Source organism: Ambystoma mexicanum, chromosome 9, assembly GCF_040938575.1.
Source record: "Ambystoma mexicanum isolate Mex_15411 chromosome 9, UKY_AmexF1_1, whole genome shotgun sequence".
Classification (NCBI taxonomy): domain Eukaryota; kingdom Metazoa; phylum Chordata; class Amphibia; order Caudata; family Ambystomatidae; genus Ambystoma; species Ambystoma mexicanum.
In genome coordinates this window covers 1,281,308,090-1,281,330,146 of record NC_090931.1, presented here as the reverse complement: position 1 = coordinate 1,281,330,146, position 22,057 = coordinate 1,281,308,090, and the positions used below count along the sequence as shown (strand labels likewise).

The window sequence follows — 22,057 nt, the reverse complement described above, 5'->3', positions numbered from 1 at the left end:
GGGCGAGGAACGTGATGGATTCCTGACAATTGTAAAAGATGGAAAGTAGGCTATGGGGGAATGTCTCCAGTCAGGACTGGACACTGCTGACAACATCAGCCCCAGGACCTTTGACATTCCCCCATTAACCACTACTCTTGTCTTTGGTGCTGAGTATAGGGCTGCAATCCAGCCCAGCCACTTGGTTCACCATACCAATTTTCTCCAGGACTTCTGTCATGAAGGCCCAGCTGACTCATTCGAAGGCCTTCCCTGTGTTGATTAGGGCCCCCTTACAGTGCACATTAGGCATCATCATGACATGCAGAATTTACCTCATGTTGTCTGATCCCTGTCTGTTGCGCACAAATCCCATATTTGGTCTGGGTGGACTAGTTTGGGGCCGTATATTTCCAGTCTTGACGCCAAGATTCTTGCGAATATCTTTGCGTCCGTGTTTAATAATGAGATGTGTCGGTATGAGTAGCATTGTTCGTTGTCCTTTCCTGGTTTGGGGATGACTGTGATCAATGCCTCCAGAAACGTAGGTGGTATGCTTCCCGGTCTCTCGATAGAATTGAATATTTGAGCCAGGAGTTCTTGGAATTGTTTACAAAAATCTGAGGGGTATCCGTCCTCACCCGGGGCTTTGCCCCACTTAAGCTGAGCTGTCGCCTGTCACACCTTCTTTGCTGTGATATCACCTTCAAGGAGCAACCTTTCTTCCCCTGTCAACCGGGGTAAGGGCAGTCGATCTAAATATTCCCGTATCTTCGCATCGCACTCACCATGGAGTCGAGCATAAAGGTTCTCTTAGTATTCTACAAAGCAATCTTGTATGTTATCCCTTGATGTGTGCATCTGACCTTCCCCATCCCTGATTTTGTCGATCTTCCTCTCCACCTTTGCCTTACGAATCCTGTTTGCCAGAAGTATCCCCACCCGGTCCCCTTTCTCATACTACCTTTGCTTGACTACTTCGCCTATCAGCAGCGAATGCAACTCTTGCCTTTTGTCCCTCATATCTCTCAGGAGCCCCTCCCTATTGGTCCCTAGGCTTGTTTGGCTGGCCTGCATGTTCTGTAATTCTCCCCTTAGCCGCTGCTCTATTAAAACCCTTTTCCTTTTCTTCCGCGCCCCCTCTGCTATCAAAAGGCCCCTGAAAGTAGTTTTAGCCGCCTCCCATTCATGCTTCAAATGGATTCACCGTTGTTTGTGTCGAAAAAGCAGCACATTTCCTTCCCTATGAATTCCTTGAAGGTGGGGTCTCGCAAGAGGCTGTCATTACAGCACCAACTGGGTACCCCACTGTCTCTCCGAACACTCCATTCTGCCACTACCATCTCGTTGTCTGACCACGTTACTGTTTCAACCTTAGGATAAGTGTTTGGGTCTCTCTGTTCCTGTGGTGTCAGCCAAGAGATCAATTCTGGTGTATGTTTGGTGCGGTGGGGAAAAGAAGCCTATGCATCTGCCCAGAAGTAGTCTTGCAGCAACTGCGTAAAATCCCTGTGGGCTCTATCTTTCGTTCTTTCCCCATCCCCATGGGCCGACCACCAATCTAGACTTGAATCTAGGATCATATTAAAATCTCCCTCCACCGTCGTCCCTGCCCCCCCAGTCCTCCAACACTGCGCACACCTTTCTTAGAAATGTCACTTGATTCACATTTGGTGCGTAGATTGAGGCTATGGTGACCATTTCCCCCTCCAATTTGCCCTTGACTACGATAAATCTGACCCCAAAGCCCCTCTTAATTTGGACCTCCTTTAGGTGCCTGATATGATATGATAGTTTATTTATATAGCGCCTAAGCACGATGTGTTTCAAAGCGCTTCAAGGCAAGGGAGGGAACAAGGGATGTGAAATTAACTATCGTACTCGGCCTGACGACATTTCAGATAGTGATGGAGGGGGGTCGGGAGGAAAAACAGTAATGGGAGGGTGGAGGAAACAGACGAGGTTGCTATCATATTAGGTCCAGGGACAATTCTGATAGAGTAAGTGCATAGAAGAAAGTAAGCGGAGGAGATAGGAAAAGGGAGAAAGGGAGAGGAGGAGAGAACAGAGAGTAAGCAGTCCAAAAGAGTGGAGAAGCAAAAGGGGAGAGCAAATACAATTGCAGAAGTCAGTAGTAACACATAATGTTGCAAGCCAGGATACAAGATGAAGATGGGAACAGCATGAATCAGGACCACCATGAGTAAAAGATGCAAAGGAAGTCCAGCATGAGAGTTGAGAAAGGGTGACGCACCGTGAATGAATGAAGTCCCTAAAAGTCAAATCCAGCATTGGCCACAAGACGGGGATGGTGAAACCAGAATGTATCAGGACAGACCCCTGCAGAAGTAGGCTGGTAGAGGTTGAGGGGGAGCAGGGTAGAAGAATCAAGCAAAACATGCAACTCCTGTGTGTGAGAAGGGAGAAGGGAGAAGGGAAGGGGGGGCCTGGCCTTTGCTAATACTATGCCTACTCCCTCCTTCTTTGAAGCTGCATGCGAGGCCCAGTACATTTGCCCCACTTCTGGTCCCTTTAGAGCCCTTTCCTCTCCCTTACAATAATGGGTCTCTTGTAGGAATGACACTGCTAAATTTGATTTACGGGTTGTGTTGGCTGTAAGGGACCTCTTGTTTGGGGAATTGAGCCCTTTTACATTGACATTCAGTGTCACTACCTTCAATTTATCCCTAGCCTTGACTGGGGAAGTCCCTATTTGTCACCAAGCCCTCTTCGAGTGAGCTTTGGTCCCAACCCTTGGACATATGTTGCGTGTTTTCCCTCGCCCCACCCCCCTCCCATCTCAATCTTCCCTTGATGGGAACTTCCCCCAAAAGTGGCCTGTGAAGACACCCAAACGTTTCTGGGCTACTAGGACAGTGTGGGATTCCCCACCCCGCCAAACATGAACAAAACTGTAAATCGTAACATTCCCCCCTGGACCCCCTGCCAAGAGTAATTCACCAACTTCAGAGCGTAGCCCTACTTCATCTGTGTCCCTTGGACTTGGGATCATTGGGTATTTCTGGATTTCCTTGCACTGCTGTCTCTTTTGTGGCCTTTTGGTTGGGCAAAGGCACTGTTAAAGCACTCCCTCAGCTTACATTGACCTTCCTGGTCCTGCTGCTGCCCCCCTTTCTGAAATTCTTGTAATAGCGGGCCTGCTTCGTCTCCCTGTAGCAATCCATAATGTTCTCCGTCGTAGTCGAAGGTCCGTGGAAAGGGGACTCGCCATCGATACCTGACCCTCCCAACCCCCTCCCCTCACAAAGCCATCGAGTCAGGGGCCTGCATTTCCTCCTCTGCTCCAAGGTGGATGATAACAGGTCCTGAAAGATAGTCACAGAGCCCCCTTTCCATTCTATTTCACCCACCTCCCTGGTTGTTCTAAGGATCTCCTCTTTGTAACTGTAATAGTGGCACTTTGCCACCACTGAGCGCGGTCCTCCCGCTAATCCGGCGCCCCTGTAAACTGTGTGAAAACAAATCTCCCTTTTGTCTCTCTTCGCAACAGTTGCCTCACCAGACGTGTCAGCAATAGCTCCAGGTCTCTTGGAGATTCTGTTTCTGTACTAGGGAGCCCCCATATCCGCAGGTTATCTAGTCTCTCCCTGTTTTCCACATCAATCGTGGCCCTCTCCTCTGTCCCCCTGCATTCCAGCTCTTTAACCCTCATTTCTATGGCCACATCGGAAATGTCTGCCGACCTTTGGTTGCGCTCAAGGGTCTCTACCCGGTCCTCCACCTTTGCAACCCTATCCAAATGGCCCCCAGGGAGGTCTGCACCTCTGTCCTGAACGCTTTAGGTTCCAACAGGATGGGCTGCACTTCTTGTTATAGGGTATTCATGCCTCCTGCGGCCATTTCCCGTCTGTTTTTGTATGTCCATGGGCTTACTGCTCTGAGCGCCAAATTCTCCTCCCCGGGACCGCCTTCTGCGTGGATGGACTCGCTCTTCCTTGGGTGCCACCCGTTACTGCCACCTTCCTGTTGCCTCTCTGAGGGGTTCTTACAGCTTTCCCTCTACTCGATGTCTCCTGTCAGGCAGTTCTGGGCTGCTGTGTGTGCCCTTTCCCTATGTTCGCAGCCTATGCCATTGTGTCCCCTCGGGCCCCCGGTCTGGTAGCCTCCTCTGGGTGCTTCACTTTGCCATGTCACCTGGTTGCAAGTGTCTTTCCTTTCCCCTCCCGGCACGTCCTTTTATTCCCCCCCACCCCCCGGGTAGTCCCTCCAAAGGTCTATGCATAACGTGGGGGTCCTTGCTCCTAGCCCCTCCGTTGAGTGCCCGGGGGCCTCCTTCCACCGTTCTCCATTGCACGGTGCCGTAACTTAGTGGGGAGGATGTTAGGGACAATTCTCTGTTAAGTCTAATTTCCCAAATCTAGTGAGTCCCCCAGTAGCTTTGCTGGATTTTTGGGGGTTATTTTTTCTCCTGCAAAGAGTGAGACTCTTTTTCTCCCAGTCTTTGACATGATTTGAGATATCCTTTGACTTTGAAATGTGTTTTATGGGCTATGGGGTCTTTTACTCCATAGGGTTTCATAGGGATTTTTGGTAAGTGTGTTACACAGCTTTTCACCTCGGACATGGAACACAACTTCAAAATCCTGCAGGGGTGGCACAGGGACCCGGCTAAACTCTCGAAAATGTTCTCTGGGGTACCACCCGAATGCCCGAGCGGCTGTGGTCAGAGAGGAACTAGAGGTCTCATGTGGTGGCTATGCCCGAAGGTACAGACCTATTGGGAGTCGGTGAGAGATTGGATAGCGGAGGTCACGGAAGATCCTCTGCCCCTCAACCCGCTGACTATGTTGCTGGGCCGATTGATGCTCATTCCTCGCGGAATGGTATGGGGTCCAGCAGACATGGGGATGGGATGTCCACTAGCTCCGAAATCGTGCCCCCGGATGGGCAGGGCATGACCACCGGTATGAAGGACAATATCCAAATGAGGGGCCCCCTTCAAGCCAGTAACTGAATGGATCACATGTTGCGGCGCATCAAAAATCCAGGAAAAGATGTGAAAGTTTGGTCTCTTTACTGTTGTTAATGTTTGGGGCGGTCTCAGAGGGGGGGTTATGTAGGGGGGAATGGGGGCTTTAGTTAGGCCCCATTTTCTGTTTCTATTTTTGCAAAATGCTAATAAAACCAAAGTTTAAAAACAAAAATTGTGTTACACAGCACCCTCAGTGCAGTAACACAGGGGTGTCATAGTGAGCCCAAACATAGACTCCATACCCTGGGACTGACTACTGTCTCCCAGGGCATGTAAAGTCACCATTGACTTTACTAGTCTTAAATTGGGGACAGAACCAGTACAAACCATCATATTGTGGAAGTACTGGTAGGGGTAATTAGCTTGCCCCTGGGTCTGTTTTTCGAGGGGAGCACTGTGCAGTCCCCCCTCGTCGAGTTTCTGGCTGGTGGCAGTGGTTACCACGCAAAATATTCCTTAAGAATATTTACTATGGGATTTTCCCATTCATTTTAAACGCACCACTTTTTTGGTGCAATGTTAAAGATACCGCCGGGTTATTTATTTAATATTTATTCCCCGGTTGGGTCTTTTCGCCAGGACTCACAGTTTTAAAATGGCGTTTGTGTTCGCCTCTGTGACTCCAACCCAAGTCGAGCCCTTTGTTCCACCTTTTGGCGGGCTTCTACACAGAAGCCTCCAAAAGTGGTGCCACTCTGTCTGGGTCTACAGGTTGTGTGGAAGGTGGGTTTAGGCACCCTGGACTGAGTTGCCTCGGCAACTCAAGTCGCACTCTTGTGTGATTGGCCCAGTGGTGAGCCGCCCGGCTCACCACTTAGCATGTTTGAGTGACAGCTAAGACTGATGAATGGGGGTTTTCTGCATAAAAGCAGGGCTTTGGGGACTGGAACTTCCGACGTCGCCACAGGACCAAAGAATCCCAAGAGGGAGAAGCTGAGCCGACCTGCAATGACGACACCACCGGTGGAGCCATGCTGAACCGACTCACCACTTTTTCCAACGACAGAGGAGATCTTTATCCCGAAGAGTCTTCTTCCTTTGACTGGTGGGGATAACCAGTTTGCCCACCTTTTCGCCTTCCCGGACCATCTCGTGGCCGCCTTGCCTGTGCCAAGCACTCCGGCAACCGGGATACCACGTTTTACCACTATAAAAGGGTAGTAACTTTTAACAGGAGAACGCCGCGGCTGGTTTCTTCCCTGGCAGTGCAACTACCTTCAGCTTTCCTCCACGTCGAGATCTTCTCTTCCTCTGGACGACGCCGCGACTTGCACCCACTGCCAGGAACAACTGCTCCCGCTGGAGGATTCTCTCCACTTTCAAGGTACTGTGTCCGCCTGGCCTCCCTCGCAACGGTCTGTGTGGGGTGTCTCGTAAATCCTCAACTTACCACTTGGGTTGGCCCTAGGCTGGCTAACTGAACTTTTCTGAGCTGAACTATTTCCTTTTTAAACTCTCTGCAAGACTTTTCAAGCCTTTTAAACTGTGTGATCATGGGCGCATTGGTGTTCTACTCTCTCTAAGAGGGAGCCGGGCCTCTGAACTTTTTGCTCACAAGTAGACTTTGACTTTCCTGCCTTGCTGGGTGCTTCTAACGTATTGTGTTGTGTGCTTTTCTAATTTCTGCCTTTTCCCTCCCTTTTTTGATAACTTATTGGAGTGCCATCTTTAGTTAAGCGCTCACCTCTGTCTGAAAATAAGTGGTGTTAACTAAGACTTGTCTAATAAGGAATAAGGGATGTATATATATTAATAGTGACTGTGGTTTGAACTTGCTTACAATAATAGTGCTGCAGTGTTTCTAAGTGTGCCTTTAAATAAATAATGATATACTTTGATACCAAAGCTCTGGTCAGTGTTTGCTTGTGCTACTGTATTTGGTACCTATCTTGTATACTCTATATGCAGTCTAACTCTTCTTGAGAGAAGTCTGGCTGCTCAGCCACAGCTACCATGTAAATCTGGGTGGTACAGACTGCTACCAATTGGGTTTACTGCCAACACCTGTAGTCCTAAGCCTTTTGCAGTGGTCCCTAAGGGAACTGCACAGGTTTCTGCCTAACAGAGGAGGGGGAGTTTGCGCATCCTCACTACATATCTGCCAGTATCAGCTTCCTTGGGCCCCTTCTCCTCTCCACGCTGCCCTGCCCCCCTCTCCACAGGATGCCTGCTTCCTCTGGGCAGAACCGTTGTGCCTCCACGTGATGTCCGCACATTTTTACCGTCCTTCAACTCCACTCATGCATAGGTACTCTTATTCTTTTTCTTTTCGGTCTTCCTTTCCTATAATCTGAAGTTGATTTGCCATGTTAGTTTTACAAGTTAATTAAAGGTTCAAGGACAGGGTATACGAGCAATCTCATCTTTAAATTACTTGTTTAGCCCTCTACGAAACAAGGTGAAACAAGCCTCTTCTGGCCACCTTGTGGTATGTGAGATCTGTTTACATTTTGTGACATAGGTCAGTGTGTTCATAGATCCCTGAACGAAATCCAAGAACTACTCCGGTTAGGACAGTTTTTCTGAAGTCCAACTAAGGGCTTAGTAAAACCATTCAACGGAGGCAGTACAAGACTCCACTCTTGGTGTAACGCTTTACCACCTGAGTTCATGTTAGCGTAGACAGAGCAGCCAGGCTTATTTTAGGCGGGAGAGAGGGCTGTAGAAGGAATACAAATGAAATTGTGTCTCAAATGGTCCAATGAAACAGTGAAACGCAATGGCCCTCATTATGACCCTGGCGGTAAGTACGGGTCATTACCGGCATGGCGCAATTACCGTGTCCGTGCTGGCAATAGACTGCTAAAAGCGGCCTATTATGAGTTCGCGGGCACAAGCTTTGCACCATGCCGGTAATGAACTCACCGCCATGCCGCAAAAGCCCGAAAAATCCCCCTTTCCGGCATCGTCTGCAGTGGAAATAGCACCTCCGTCATCCTAGCCATCGGCATTAGCGGTCACCGCTAATAGCGGTCACCTCAAATAGCAGTAACCGCTATTAGCGGTGACCGTAAATAAGTGGAACCGAAAGTAGCGTCATCTCACAGGAACGGGAAAGAGCACGGCGGCCATCTTTAAAAACACAATCCATTGCCATCCACCACAACCAGGAGCCATCTGACCCCCAGAACTCCCACACACCTCAACCACCACCTGTTTGAATTTAGGATGCCAAAAGCTGTCAAAAAAACTGGAGATAGGCTGCGCCAGGAGTGCTTCTCCAGAGAGGAGCTCACCATGTTGGCAGAGACACTGCAGAAGCATGCAGACGTGGTCTTTGCAAATGACATGTCCCGACCAGCGCTGCAGCGTAAAAAGCATATTTGGGCATTGGTCACACAGAGAGTCAGTGCTGTCGCCACCACATCCGGCATACCAAAACAATGCCGCAAGCGATGGGACGACCTACGTCTACGTGTGCAAAATATACTGTCGTCCAACCGAAACCTTGGGATGGCGACAGGTGGAGGTGCAGAGTCGCCCATAAAACTCCAACCATGGGAGGAGATGTGTGTCTCGACCATAGGCACCGAGTCAATAGAGGGAGTCGGGGACATGGAGAGAGGAGCCCCGTCATCAGCCGATGCAGGTAGGTGTCTCTAATCAAACAATGCCAATACCACCACGATGATGTCCACCTGAACTGACAGTGCAATGATGTATATCAGGGTCCACCAGACACATAAGCACAAGACTGCCTACAGGCAGTGCAGAGCATCACCTTGTCCACATGCATGATGCACCCCATTTGTGTTGCAACCCAAATGCCTCCATGCATCACCCACCCAAGAGTGAGGCAACCTGTATGTCACTCCCCCCAATGTGACTCATCAACCAATCCATTTCAATGCAGCCACCCCAATGCATGCTCAATGCCCGTAGACCCATCACTAACCCTCTCCCTCCTTTGGTCCCCCACAGGCACACATTCTGACAGCGCTGATGAGGACACCGGTGCCACACCACGGAAGAAGGCCAGGGCCGAGGAGGGACAACACCCCCCCTCCACTTCAAGGGGCATAGGCCAACCGGCACAACATCGGAAGGCCAAGACCAGGCCACAGCACCAATGTGCTCTACGTCCCCCACTATGGCGCCCACAACAGCCACCATCACCCAAGTGTCGGCGGCAGAAGGGACTGCATCGGCTGCAAGCAGCACAGTTGGCGAAACAGCTGCCAGAGCAGCAATCTCTGATGACGAGGAAGGGTATCTGCTGTATGTTGCAACTCCCCCCACTGCCCCCTTGCATTCCCCACTTCCGTCCCCATGCAGCCTGCCCAACACCAGCATGCACATGCTGTCTCCGGATAATTCATGGCCAGCAACTCCCAGCCCCACCCCAACTGTGCCCGAGGAACATAGTATTTCGGGAACCACTCAAACATCCACCGCAGCCCCAAACACCCAAGAGGGGATCCAGGACATTCAAAGGCACCAGCAGTAGCTTACTGGCCTCTTGACGCAGCACATAACTGAATGTGGGAGTGTAAGGGACGACATCCGAGAATGTGCTGCATCCTTGAAGTCAGCAATAGAGTCATCCTCAAAGGACATATGTGCAGAACTGGCCGCAGTGCGGCATCTACTGTCTGAGATGGTGGCAGCAATGCTGGACATGCGTTCACCACAGTTATCCGAGCAACCAAGTACATCTTCAGCTGCTAGTTCCACCAGGACCAGCCCTGTGCGCAGGTCTGGCAGGAACCTGCGCCGATCAGACAGGGGGGCACCTGGTGCTGGAAGAGGGGGATGCCAGTAGGCACAGCCTTGCATACTGGTGCCATGAGGGGGGGGCGAGGGTGTGTTGGGAAGTTGAGGGGGGAGAGGGGAGGGTGTGTGGGGGAGTGGAGGGGGAGAGGGTGTGTGGGGGAGTTGAGGGGGGAGGGGGGAAGAGGGTGTGTGGGGTGGAGGGCTTGTTCACTTAGTTATGCTTCTTCAATACACATTTTGGTTACTCATAATTCACATGTGTGGACATTGCTTATTGCGTACGTGTGCTTTATTGGTTAACAGTCTACAGTGTCCATGTCCCTGACACACCCAGTGCCCTGAGTGTCATCTCCATGTAACACCCCCTGTCCATGTGTGCTAGAAACATTGGTTGATCAGAGTCTGACGCATGTCACGTCCCTCCTGTGCATCGCTGCCTCCCTGAGGTGCTACCCCATCCCCACCCTCATCCTCTTCGTCAGGTGGTTGCATTTCAGCGTCAGGGGGCAGGGGCACATTCCGTCTGATGCACCTATTGTGTAGCATGACACATGCCATGACTATCTTTGCCACCTTCTCATGGCGGTACAGGAGTGCCCCACCAGACCTGCTGAGGCAGCGAAACCGTGCCTTCAAGAGGCCAAATGTCTGCTCAATCACCACACGGCTTCTTGTATGGGCACGATTATAGTCCTCCTCGTGCCTGTTCTGTGGGTTCCTGACTGGGGTAAGGAGCCACCTATTCAAGGGATAGCCTGCATCACCTGCATGTGGGCAACAATGTATGTGTAAGTCATCACATCATATGGGACCTCATTAAGTGACACCATGGCATGCATTTATTTCTTCAATTCAACCACATTTCCATGCATGAATGGAGACACACGATGTGACTGCTATGTGTGTATTCCTCTTATGGACTGGTGTGCAGGCCATCAACTAGTGGGCCCAGGGGGGTCCAGTTCCTTGTGAGTGCTCATGCACTGTGTTAGTCCACGGCGGTTGTTTCTGTGATCTGGCAGATGTCCAATAATTTGTATGATTTCATCCTGGCACCGTTGATGTCAGCCTCATGATGATCTCACTGCGCACAACAAATGGTATCATGCAATTCAGTTGGGCCTCTGTGTCAGTGTAGTGGTGTATTGATGTATTTGACCCTCATGTGAATCCTTTGTACGCAATAATGGGGGACTGTCCTTTCAGTTGATGGTGTTTGGTGCTGTGTATTGGCTATAGTCATTGCTTGTAGCTGCATTGTGTTGAGGGGGATTTGGTCTGATTTGGTACAGTGCACATGCAGATGGCTGTGGAATGGTTGTGACACTGCTTCATTTACATGGTAGGGCTGCTTACATCTTGCATTATGTGGTCAGGCGTCGGGTCCAGTCTGGTCTGCTTTGGGGTATGAGCATGCTCCATTCCCTCTGACACTCGCAGCCAGGTTAAGTATGCATCTCTCCCCCCCTCATCTCAGCCAGGTGAAGTATGCATCTCTCCCACCCCCATCTCAGCCAAGTGAAGTATGCATCTCTCCCCCCCCCCCAGCTCAGCCAGGTGAAGTATGCATCCCCCCATCTCAGCCAGGTGAAGTATGCATCTCCCCCCCCCCATCTCAGCCAGGTGAAGTATGCATCTATACCTCAATCACCTACCCACATTACATTTCCATGGGCATAACATGCGCTCACCGAGAATCTCTGCCCTGCATGTCGCTCCATGTAGCGTGGTATTGTGGAGTTCCGCAGGACCATTGAATCATGGGTTGATCCGGGGAATCGGGCACAACATGGTGTGATGATCCTGTTCGAGTCACATACCATTTGCACGTTGATTCAGTGGTATAGCTTACGGTTGCGGTACGCTTGCTCCATGGCATGTGGGACCACCAATTCCACATGGGTGCAGTCGATGACACCAATGCAACCAGGGATGTCGGCCAGTGAATGGAAACCTACTTTTGTGTTTGAGATCTCCTGGGCAGATCGTGGTAAGGAAATGTAGTCTGTGTGCTTGAGGAGGGCGTCAAGCACTTGGTTCAGCGTACGTGAGAATAATGGTTGTGAAATGCCATGCATGTGCCCCACTGTGTGCTGGTAGGTGCCTGTGGCCAGGAAGTGGAGCACAGACACTACCTTCAGTAAGGGTGGGATGGCGGTGCGTGTTTCAATCAGGCTGACAATGTCATCATGTATCATGTCCACAATGGTGGTTATGGTGTCCCGGTCTAGACGGTACAGGGTGTGGATCTGCTCAGCGGTTAGGTTGAATGGACTGGCTCTGATGCGTGGGATTGGGGGCTGCCTGTGTGGTGCCACTGGCTGCACTGGTGGGGCATGCTGGCCCTGCCTTGCCCTCCTTCTCCTCCTTCTCCTCCTGCGTCTCCTCTGTGCTGCCTGTTGTTGTTGTTGTCGCACTTCAACTGCAATCGGGTCCTCCAGCCCCAGCATTGCTAGTAGTATTGGAATCATTGTGGAGTGACTGGGTGTGGGAAGGGGTGGGGTGTGCTCCTTTTGTGCTTGCCCAGTCTGTATTGCCTCCACCTGTGCTGATAGTGTGCACCTGTGGCATTTGGGAACACTGCACATGGCCGTTTACGGGTGGTCCGCGATGCCGGTATTTGCACCATGGCGGTAAGGTACTTTACGGCCTTCACTATGGCGCTAATTGCATGTCCGCATGAGTTGCGATGTTCCCCTGTTTGCACCATGGCGCTATTTCCGGCATGAGGGGGTCGCGTGCCCGCGCTCATGTCGCTATTTGCGGCACCGTAAAGTACGGTGCTGCTAATAGCGGGTTGTCCTTTCCTAATCGTGCGGAGCGGTAAGCGATGCCGGTAATCCTTTACCGGCATCGTTATTCACTTACCGCCCGGGTCGTAATGAGGGCCAATGTATTGTAAAAATTAATGGTATATTTCAATACAAGTATACCCAGATAAATCTTGGGGGTAATAAGTACTATCACATTATATATCACCACATTTTTAAAAACACAACACTATGCTTGAAGGTGCACAGACCAAAGCATATAACCTTATTTGGAACACCTAAGGGATCCAGGGAAGTCAAACCAATAGTTACCTTTTAGTTTACTTTCGGTATTAAAGGGTAGTAGACCCTATCAGTTGTACTGTGACGCTCAGCAAGACATCACATAGTAATATCAACTGGACAATACACTTTTCTGATCTAGTGAAACACAGATTCTAGGAACAGTATAAACATATAACTCTTTCAGGATAAGTTATTCTAGGGGAGTTGGACCTTGGGGTTTAATATTCAATTGCAGTTGCTTTTCAGTTCACAGACTAAAGGGAGCAATAACTCTAACTTATTTTAGGATAACACAGTTCTACTGAAGTAAAGTAAAACCTATACACTTTTTACAGGGGCTATCAGCCACTTAAAGGCAGGTGTAAACCGAAGACTCTTTTTGTCTCTGTCTAAAAGAGACCAGGGAAACCAAAACCCAGTGTTAAACTTTATGAATGACTCAGTTATTCCAGGTAGGTAAAACCTAATGCAGACTTATTCTGGACAGGCTAACAGCAAGTCGGGGGAAGCAAGACACAGTTGGGGACACGCCGACATTTATCCTAACAGGAATAGTGAAGTGAAACCAACAGCATTAGTTTTGGGAAGAGACACAACCAAAACAAAGTTGAGTAAAATAACCTAATCTACCATTCAGATTGGCATAACATTATATATACTTTTCAGAATAGCAGAACATTTCTAGGGTAAGTAATAACCTTTGTAACTGTAGGGCGTGGCTAGCGAGCCATGTAGGAGGATGGAGGTTCACTGGAGCTCCTGCAGATCCGGACATCATCTGACGTAAAACGGCAAGAAAATAAACATGAACTCGCTTGCTATTGAAGGTCCATGCGTGTAAAGGTGCAGGGAACAAGAAGTATCATTGATGCCGAAGGATTAGAGCAGCGGATACTGATAAAATCGAAAGACCCTGCTGGGAACGGAATGCTGGGGCAAAGAAAATGGCGGACGCTCGAGAACAAAGGGTGGAATGACTGCCTCGAGAAGATCGCGTTCCCGGCAGAAACAGACCGCAATGATCCATGACGGAGGTGCCCTTTGCTTGAATTGTGCTAATTAAGGCGCGAGGCGCGGCCCAAATGTGTGGCGGAGCATAGCTGAAGCTTGCCATCCATTGCGGGAGATGGAGGCTGCACGGACCATGGAAAGGTTTGCCTGTCTGCTGTAAGGCATACGCAGCCACAGAGCCCCTGAAGTGGGCGATTGCAGACGCGGCAGATGCTCTGCTGGAGCCGGGCCTCACTGGAGGTACATTGTTGCAACAGCACGCAGGACGAGGCAGACGGACTGGACTCGCGGCACCCGGGACGCGGCTGCCGAACAAAGGCAGTGTTACATTTTGGATACGCTAGTATCCAGATACTCTTAGCACAAACGGAGCAGTCGCGCTGTGCAGAACCCGGAGACCGGCAGAGTGAGCCCTCGATTTGGCTGCAGAGGAGAAGAGCACAATTGCACACGGCAGTGAGGCACTCTGCACCAGGCTGGGCAAGGTGACTACATTACAAATTGTGACCTGTTGTGCGGTGTGAGACTCGAAGGAGCTGCGTAGTGCGGGGGTTTCAATTAGGAGAAGCCCCAACAACTGTGAGCTGCACACCCACGCAACACAAAGGGAAGAAGTGTGGTGACTCTGCAAGCATAAACAACGTAGGTGCAGCGCTTAAGGAGAAGCACTAGTGCAGCCCACTAATACACCTCCCCTCATAAGCACATATGTGACCGGAGACCTGGGGCAAAACTCAAACTGCAGCGGCAATCAGCTATTGAAGGTACCGTTTGAGCACCCCTTACAACCAGAATTGCACCATTGTGCAGACTGTAAGAAGTCCAGATGCCAAAGGATAGGAAAGGACTTCCTGCTCTGGCTGAGTCATAAGCCTTGATGGCTCCTCCGCCACACTATCCCTGGGGACGCAATCTACAGGAGGTTATAAGGCTCATTGAAAACGTGGGAGGACATAACCCACCCGAAGTCATAGCTCAGCGCACTCCGGCCCACGCGGGGCACCCCAAGATAACAGCCCGGGCCTGGAGTGACCCACTGCCGATACAGCGGAACAGAGGAATAGGATTGCCACACCAAGAACAAGTAGCCTTGGACACTTGAGCCAGATCACAAGATGACGGGGAGAGTGGTTAAGGCCAGAAGCAAACAACCCACGATGGGCGCATTTGGACGCTGCAGAAGTCTCCAGCGACGTCGACACACACTGGCGCAAATGCACCCACAGAAAGTCCCCTAGGGATTGACAATCACCAGATACTAACGGCCATAACGGAACTAAGAGACTCATGGGGAATAGCAATGGCGGACCTGCGGACCTCCTTGGAGGTTAAAATAGACGCAGTGGGGATAGAAGTCAACCTGCTGCGACAGGATGTCAGGGTGCTGGCAGACAGAACAAGTAACTTGGAGAATGCGGTCAAGACCAACACGACCACCAGCACTGATAATGCAAAGGAGGTCCACATACTAAAGCAGCAAGTGGCCAACCTGGAGAACCGTGCAGAGGAAGCCGAAGGGAGAGCGAGACGGAATAACATTCGTGTGGTTGGCCTGCCGGAGGGAGAGGAAGGCCAGGACACTATGGATTATGTGGAGGACATGATCCTGCAGGAAATAGGGGCCGATAAACTCTCTCAAGGATTCACAGTGGAGCGAGCACATAGAGCCCTCATTAGAAAACCGAAGCCTGGAGCCCCTCCTTGCGCAATAATTGCCAAGATACTGAACTATAAAGATTGCAAAAAGATTCTGGAGTACTTTAGAAAAGGAGGAACGATCGAGAGAGCTTCGACTAATATCACAGCATATCCTGATTATACCATGCAGGTCCAGCGGCAAAGGTATAGCTACGTGGTGGTGAAGAGGAGACTGCGCACGGCCAGCATCAAATATATGCTTCTGTACCCTGCAAGGCTGAAAGTGCTGCATAAAAGTAAAATGTTCTTCTTTGACACTCTGGAGGATGCTACTACACGGTTAGACCTACAGGGCTGCCCGGAAAAAGAAGCGGAACGTGTCCAGGAGGAGCAAGATAAGTGACTGAGACGCTATATATACACTGGTGTATCACACTGGAGGGTGTCCCAGTAGAGACTGGATGGGTCATGATAGACGTGTATTGATGGGAGGTGTCGAAGCAAGGTTATGATATCCTTGATTCAGTTGATATGTAACAGACTGGAATATAGAGCAATATATGAGTAAATTGATAGTAGCATGTGAATGAATTGAAGCAAATAGGAGCGGCAGAACACAGGCTCCTTACCCCCCAAGTAATAGTAGAAGTAGTAGCATAGCCATTAGGGTGACCTCACCCTGCTGGGCTTCGAGTACAGGCTATTGCCAGAAAGAGCTAGATGCAGGGGTGCCTGAGATCCAGGGATGGAGCTGGGCAACAGTTGGGGAGGGGGCAAAGTTGGGGAAGGGAGGTGGGAGGGGCAGGGGTAGGGGTGTTTGGGTTGTTTGTAGTTAAGGGGAGTTTGAAGTGGGGAACAAGCCTATATAGATTGAAATAGAAGTTGTATCTGGACTGCACTGGTGGGGGGCAGGGGGAATTCTAATAGGCCATGGGGGACCTTAAAGTAATCACGTGGAATGTCAGGGGACTCAATAGTTACCTAAAGAGGAACAAGGTCATGTTGTGCCTGCGTAGGCAAAAGATAGATGTTGCAATGTTGCAGGAGACTCACCTGACGCGAGAAAAGATGGAGATGGTGGCTAAGAAATGGAAAGGGGTTGTGGCTGGCTCGTCATATTCTGCTTATGCTAGAGGAGTGCTCACCTGGGTGGCGCCGCATGTCACGTTTCAGCTGTTGCAGGAAAGGGCGAAGACAGATGGGAGGATGGTCATAATAAGAGGATTGGTAGAGAATAGGGAAATAAGCCTTGTAAATACATACGCCCCCAATCAAAACTCTGCGGCATATTTCAGAACCTTGTGTACTAGCCTAAGCATGTGTATGGGGACTGCTGTGATCTGGGGTGGGGACTTTAACTGTGTATTAAATCCCAGGGTGGACAGATCAGATGGGAAGATTGATAGACCAGCCCCAGCTGCCAAAGCGTTGCAGACACTGTTAGACGACTTTGGTCTTGAAGATGTGTGGTGGATGAGACACCCCCAAGAAAGGCAATACTCGCACTATTCCCCCCCGCAGCAGTTACATAGAAGGCTGGACTATGTCTTTGCCCCGTCAGAGGTGATTACGGAGAGCACACAGGTGAAATATAAAGCGAGGGTCCTTTCGGACCACTCGCCTTTGTTCCTCGGATGGCAATACTGCCCCCCGAGAGCAAGGATTTCGACATGGCGCCTCCGGGCGGAAGCTCTCAGGGATCCCTTCTTTAGGGAGGACATGAGGGGGGCGATTATAGCCTACTTCGAGATGAATACTGGTAGTGTGGACTCGGCGGGCACACTATGGGAGGCCTTCAGGGTTGTGATGAGGGGCATGGCCATTGCTAAATCCAAAGGCCTACAGGGTGGGATTTTGGCTGACCTACAAGAAACAGAAAAGGAACTGGGAAAGGCACTGGGAGGAGGAAGTAACACGGAGAGAGACATGGAGCTGATACTTAAACTGCAGCAGAAATGCGAGGGGCACTGGGAAAGACTGTGTAACCTCAACTATAAAAAATATAGAGAGAGACAGCATGCGGGAGGGGATAAAACAGGAAGGCTTTTGGCATGGTTGTACAAGAGCGAAACCCCCAGACCCACGATTAGAACAATAAAAAGAGAAGATGGCAGTGTAGCTGATACCCAAGAAGGAATCAATCAGGAGTTTGTGGATTATTATAGGTTATTATATGAGGATGAGGGAGGAAATAGTCATGGGACGATTATAGAAACACTGGAGGACATAGGATTGCCAAAAATAAGTCCCGAGGAAAGAGAGGAACTGGACGCACTGATTACTTTGGAGGAGTTAGCAGAGGTGGTGAGGCAGCTGCCCACTAGGAAGACCCTAGGTGCCGACGGATTCCCAAGTGAATTTTATAAAGTATATAAAGAAGTGCTTCCCCCAATGTTAGAAATGCTAAATGAAGCGTTTGAGCTGGGACGGCTGCCAGAGTCACTCAGAGAAGCGATTATAATACTGCTTCCTTAGCCCAATAAGCCTGGGCCTAGCTGTTGTTCCTACAGACCTTTGTCGATGTTGAACCAAGACAGCAAGATACTGACGGCTGTCTTGGCAAACAGACTGCGGAGAGTTATTGGCAAACTAATTCACCCTGACCAGACAGGCTAAGTCCCGAACAGGAATATAACTCCTAATCATAGACGTCTCCAACGGGTTGTTGAACTGGGGAGGGAGGACGAGGGCGAAATGGCTATTGTGTCCTTAGACGCAGTAAAGGCTTTTGATTCGGTCAAGTGGCCATGGCTGCTAGCGGCCCTGGCAGGCGAATGTGGCCTGGATATATACAGTGGGCAAAGATGGTATATAGTGAACCATTGGAGTTAGAACAGGAACAGTGATATCTGAAAGATGGCAACTTCGCAGAGGAACCAGACAGGGATGTCCATGGTCTCCAATGCTCTATACACTAGCCCTGGAACCCCTGGCAATATACCTCAGACAACAGTACGATACTATAGGCATTGCAGTGGGTGGGGAACAACATTTGATCTCTTTATATGCGGACGATTTGCTACTGTACCTGAGGCACCCAGAGCGAAATCTTCAGTACATCTTGGAAGTGATGGAAAGATATGCGGGGTTGTCTGGTATAGCAGTGAATCCTCAAAAATCTAGCATTTTCCCGTTAGGCGGTTATAGAGGGATTCCTGTGGGACAGTTACCGGTGTTACAAATACCATGGGCGGTGAGTACTTTCTGTTATCTGGGGATAGACGTGTACCATACAGTCGAAGAGAAACATAGGCACAACACGGAGATAGCTGTTAAGAAAATTGAAAATTGTATGAAATTCTGGGTGAAGTTGCCCCTAGCAATGATGGGACGTGGGGCAATGCTAAAGATGGTGGTCCTGCCTAGGCTACTGCACTATTTTGGAAATATACCATATTTGATAACTAAGAAGTGTTTCACTAAATTGAACAGTATGTGTAGGGATTTCCTGTGGCATGGCACGCGAAATAGAGTGCCACTATGGAAGTTGCAGAACTTTTATCAGAAAGAGGGGATAAAAATGCCAAATTTTGAGATCTATTATGTGGCAAGCCAACTGCAGTATGTCGCCAAATGGCTCTCAGATGAAGTGACCCCTGAATCCAGGTTGTTTGGACATGATTGTGCCCCATTTTACTTACGAGAGATAATCTGGCTGCCTGAGACAGAATTGGAAGGGCGTCCCAGGATGGTGACACTTGGGTGGAAGATGTGGCCCGAGCATGCCGGTTGATGGAGAACCCATTCCCGTGCTCCTCGCAGTTACCACTAGTTGCACTGGCAGGGGGAGATAAGCAGCTGAGGATGATAATCAGGAACCACTGGGAATCGGTTGGGCTAGTGACTATGGGAGATATTTGGCGATAGGGTACCATTGTAGATTTTGAAGCACTGGGAGAAGAAGTGGGATTACACAAGGGTCAATATATTACGTATCACAGAATGGTGCAGAGAATAAGAAGAACGTGGCCTGAAACGGTACTGGAAGAGGAATCAGAACTACCATAGATACAATATATGACATAGCGGAGGGGGGGCACGAGACCTCTAGACTGTACGAGATGATGAGGTCCAAGGTTGGGAAGGACTTAACGCAACTAAGGCTGGACTGGGAACGGAAGTAGGGGCCCCGATAGAGGACGGGATGTGGGAACGAGCCCTGGGGTACCATAAGAAGGTGTCAAGGACTGCGAGATTAAAACAGATACAACTATATATTACGCACAGAGAATATATGACACCTCAGAGGATATCTAGGTTTGCAAATGCAGGACGACAAGCATCCCCCAAGTGCGACGAGGAAAAGGCTGGCATGGTGCACATGTTTTGGTCATGCCTGGTGATTGAGCGATTCTGGGGGGAAGTAGCGCAGAAACTGGCGGTGAAAGGGGTCATGATTATTATAGATACAGTCGGGGCCTGCTTGCTGGGAGGGTTCCCCAGATCGCAGAAACTAAAGCATGTTAGTAAACTGAAGGATTTAGCATACGTGCTTGCAAAAAGGAGAATTGCCATGGGATGGGAGACATGTCACAGACCCCGGGTAGAGGTTTGGTGGAAAGAGTTGCAGAAATGGCCAGAAGCAGAAACCATGGTATGGCAAGAGGTGAGCAATTAGGGGGAGAGGAGGAGGCGGGAACCCTGATGGCCTGGAAATTAATAATAGCGGAGTTTTTGGATCAATAGAAGATCTGACAGAACCTGCGGAAAAGGAGACCCTGCCATGTGATGCAGGTGCAGAGTGTGAGAAGGAATAGGCTTGTGATGGGGGGTGGGATAAGGGGAGCAGTGACTGTAACTAAGAAATGTACTAATGCACTGCATGTTTGGTTCGATTGTTTTTGTTTGTATAAATCAATAAAATTGTTTTTAAAAAAAACCTTTGTAACTGTTCACTCACAAAGTTACAGTTACCAACCAACTTCTTTTGCAAGTAAGTAACTTTTAAACACTTATTCTCTTTTCTAGCCAAAAGGACCAATCCTTTAAAAGTCTTTGCCTTATTCTTGGAGCATGATTGTTCTCAGTGGCAGAAGGGGGGTCACTACGGTCTAGTGTCCAACATGCAGTGTCAGGATAGGTTCTTAAGTAGCAAAAGTAAGAGTTCCTAAGTAGGACTTTTCAAACAGGTGAGTATTTTACTTTCTGCAGCAATGGGGTCTGGCATGGATTCACATGCTCATGAATATTCCACGTCATCAGACTGGGAATCCTCGGTAAAGAAAAAATCAGTTTCAGTATAGTTTCTGAACTGTCTTTCTCCTAATAACCAATCACTGGTCTCTGGGTCATACTGCCACCAGCCAATGACTGCCCTCTACCTAAGCTCCTACTCTGACAGCCATCTTCAGATTTTTACCGCACGTTCAAGTTTTGGGAGTTCTCGTGCTATAGCTCTGGAGCTTTTACTGCATTTTGCGATTTTTTTTTTTTTTTTTTTTTTTTTTTTTTTTTTTTTCTTCCAAAGAGTTTAATCTAATTGTTTTGGTCAATCGAGCCTCAAGCTCCACTGTTTCTACTTCCGATCAACGGGGACCCGTTTTGGAATTGTCTACGCCCCTCAAGGGCGAAATTTAAAAGTTTCGCTTCTTGGGGGATTCCAGAAGATCTTTGAGGCCTACCCCGCGTGGAGATGGCCCAGGACAAAGGAAACAAGACACCTGGATCCAAGCTGTTCAGGAGCTGCCCTGGATGTGGATTGCAGAATGTCTTCAAGGAGGATGAGTATTCCAGAAGTCTCTACTGCCTTCACGAAGACAAAACGCATGTGGAGAAGGACTGTGCGTTTTGCAAGAACATGTCAGAACGGACCATGAGGGATCGGCGTGTCCGGCTCACCAACTGGCTGGAAGGGAAGAGCCCAGCGGTAGGTGACGAGAAGAAGTCTGAGCGGTCTTCTAAGACCTTTTGAGGGCGCTCCGGCGACAGGGGTCCAACATAAGGCAAAGCACCGCAAGTCCGCGGGCACCGCGAGCACAGATCGGTCGGGCTCCTCGGCTGCCAGGCAGGGCGCACTTTCACTGACGCCATCAACCACGAGCCAACGTTCTGGCTCGGGGAAGAGGAAATCGGAGAACCTGGGTAAGCTTCAGGAGAAGCCCCGGTTGATCCCGATGGAAACAGCCAATGGGGAGCGAGGTGGTGACCCTCCCCCCAAGGTGAAGGCCTCAGGCACACCCAAGGTCGTCAAGGCCTTGATTCACCTGGCAAAGCCTGTGGAGGCTATCCCAGTGGAGGCAACCTCAGGGCCTAGACTTTCCCTGCCACCACTTAGGGAATCGTCTTTTCAGCCCATCCATAAGACACCCGTGAAAACCTCGGTGGAAAAAAAGGGGGGCCATGGACACAGATACAGCCTCTGAGGAGGAGCTGGCTGGAGTCGTGAAGATCCTGAACAAGAAGTTTGAGCAAATCCGGTCCCACGGGAGGGATCCCGACGAGGCGGATGAGGAAAGCAACGGTGTTGCCGACGAGGAGCCCGTGGAGGTGGAGGATTCCACTTCCCGGCCGTCGCGCCTGTCGCAGCCGGTACCTGGGCCACAAGACAACTCGGGAGCGATCTTGATGGCGATCCAGGCCTTGTGTACAGAGATAAGGACAAGATTGCCCTTTCCACCAACGGGCCATCCAGCGGAGCCTGGATCATCGGGGAGCCCTCCAAGCAAGC

General features: G+C 49.9%; 1 protein-coding gene across 1 annotated transcript in view; it reads left to right on the top strand.

Moving 5' to 3' along the window:
• The window catches only part of CEP70 (centrosomal protein 70), a 1,232,997-nt gene that overhangs the window by 575,426 nt on the left and 635,514 nt on the right, over window positions 1-22,057 (top strand). The window lies entirely within an intron of this gene.